Source organism: Babylonia areolata, chromosome 23 (genome assembly GCF_041734735.1).
Source record: "Babylonia areolata isolate BAREFJ2019XMU chromosome 23, ASM4173473v1, whole genome shotgun sequence".
Lineage (NCBI taxonomy): Eukaryota > Metazoa > Mollusca > Gastropoda > Neogastropoda > Buccinidae > Babylonia > Babylonia areolata.
The window spans coordinates 30,811,335-30,813,834 of record NC_134898.1 but is presented as its reverse complement, the minus strand read 5'-3'; the positions used below and the strand labels follow the sequence as shown (position 1 = coordinate 30,813,834).

The 2,500-nt window shown below is 46.0% G+C and overlaps 1 protein-coding gene across 1 annotated transcript in view; it reads right to left on the bottom strand.

Annotated features, from left to right (window-relative positions):
* The window catches only part of LOC143297639 (phosphatidylinositol phosphatase PTPRQ-like), a 91,725-nt gene that overhangs the window by 87,173 nt on the left and 2,052 nt on the right, over positions 1-2,500 (bottom strand). The window lies entirely within an intron of this gene.

Below are 2,500 nucleotides of genomic sequence, written 5' to 3'. Positions count from 1 at the left end.
TATCAATCATACTGACATTGCAGAAAAAGAAAATCCAAATATCATGGCAACAGAAGTCCAATTACACCTTCAGAATAGATACCGTGACCACTTACATATTTACACAGACGGTTCACTCCTAGACAATGGCCAAGCAGTTTCAGCTTTCGTTATACCAAAACTGAAAACTGAACGATCATGCTATATTGGTAAAGATAGATCAATATTCACAGCTGAACTTATCGCTGTTATTATGGCTTTAAATTATATTCTTGATCTTCCAGTTTGCCTTCTACAAGTCTTATTTTGTGTTGATTCAAAATCTGTATTATATGCTTTAAACTCATTAAATTGTAAGAACAAGTCCAAAATAATAATAGAAATAAGTGACATTGTATATCTTTTGAATTTGAGAGGAACATATATAACTTTTTGTTGGGTTCCTTCTCACCTTGGTCTCCTATATAATGAATGGGCTGACAGGGCTGCAAGAAAAGGTGCAAAACACCAACAGGGAACCACAGAACTTTATGTGCCTTTGTCTGTACAAGAGAAGTACCGCTTACTAGAAAAAGCATCATGAAGCAAAGTCAGGGAAGTATACCAGCAAAATGGCAAAGTTTTAAATAAAAGTATAAATAATATTCAACAACCGGAATCAATCAATCAATCAAATACATTCAGTAATTTAATCAGATTAAGGCAAATTCAGGTATTATCAAACAGGATAAAGCTGAACGCTTTTATAACAAAGTTCAGCAGAGATGTTAAATGGTGGTGGTGTGTGTCCATCGAGATCGATGATGACCATCATTGTCATCCAGTTGGGGGACTGGGGGAGGGTGGTGGTGGTGGGGGATGCTCATGAGTCTATCTGTGAATGCGCAGATGGCTGAATAGTCCAATCTGCGCACGAAATGTTCGCTGACAGTTGGGGCAGACAAAGACAGGCATATCATTGTCAGGGAGCTTGTTTGCCCGTGACTTTCTAGCCTGCCTCTTCTGAACAGCCGCAGAAGTCCTGTTGGCCTCGCACAACTTGGCGCCTTTGTGCACAGCAGCGCGCCATTTGTCACGGTCAGTTGCAGATTCCTCCCAGGAGTTAGAGTTGATGTCAAACGCTTTCAGAGAGACTTTCAGAGTATCTCTGAAGCGCTTCTTCTGGCCTCCGTGTGATCTCTTCCCCTGTTGCAGTTCGCCATAGAAGAGCCTTTTGGGCAGCCGATGGTCTGGCATGCGCGCCATGTGTCCAGCCCAGCGAAGCTGGGACTGCATCAGGATGGTGAAGATGCTGGGAAAGGTGGCTTTTGCAAGCACCTCCGTGTCTGGGGTCCTGTGTTGCCACTTGATGTTCAGTAGCCTCCTGAGGCATGTTGTGTGTCGTTGGTACACTGTCCAAGTTTCGCAGGCGTACAGTAGTGTGGGGAGAACTACTGCTCTGTAGACCTTTAGCTTGGTCTCAAGACCAATGCCTCTTCTGTTCCAGACATTTGCATAGAGTCTGCCAAAGGTTGCGCTTGCTCTTGCAATCCTGACGTTCACTTCATCGTCGATGGTCGCATTTCGTGACAGTTTGCTGCCAAGGCATGTGAACCGCTCCACCGCATTTGAGTCTCTGACCGTTGACTGTGATGTTGAGCTCAGCGTCGGGTTTCCCTGGGGCTGGCTGATGAAGAACTTCAGTTTTCTTCGTGCTGATGGTAAGGCCGAAGTTTCTGCTGGCAGTGGCAAACTTGTCAACGCTGAGTTGCAGAGCAGCTTCAGATCCAGCGTTGAGGGCACAATCATCAGCAAACAAAAAGTCTCTAATGATGTCTGTCATGACCTTGGTTTTTGCTTGAATCCTTCTTTTTGCTTGCCATCTGTTCGGTACTTTAGGCTGATTCCAACATCGCCATCTCTGAAGGCATCAGTAAACATTGCAGAGAACATGAGGCTGAACAGTGTTGGAGCCAGGACGCAGCCTTGCTTGACACCATTTGTGACTGGAAAAGGAGCAGATGTTTCGCCATTGTCCTGGACTCGAGCCTGCATGCTTTCATGGAATTGGCTGAACAAGGAAATAAATTTCCGAGGGCATCCGTACTTGGCCATGATCTTCCACAGTCCCTCTCTACTCACGGTGTCGAAGGCCTTGGTGAGGTCGACATAGGTGGAGAACATATCAGCATTTTGCTCCTGACATTTCTCTTGCAGCTGCCTTGCAGCAAACACAATGTCGGTGATTCTGCGCTCTTTCCGGAATCCACACTGGCTCTCAGGCAAATGACCTTGGTCAAGGTGTGCTGTGGGGCGGTTTAGAAGGACCCTGAAAAGTATCTTGCTTGCGATATTTGAAACCCTGGGGGAGCGTCTCTTCTTTCCACATAAGTGAGTACAGCTGATGGAGCTTCTCAGTCAGCACAGTGCCTCCATCCTTGTAGACCTCTGCTGGTATGGAGTCTGAGCCAGGTGCTTTGCCACTGGATAGCATTGCCACGGATTGCTTTCTGGGTCTCAATAAGTGTTGGCGTATAGTCCA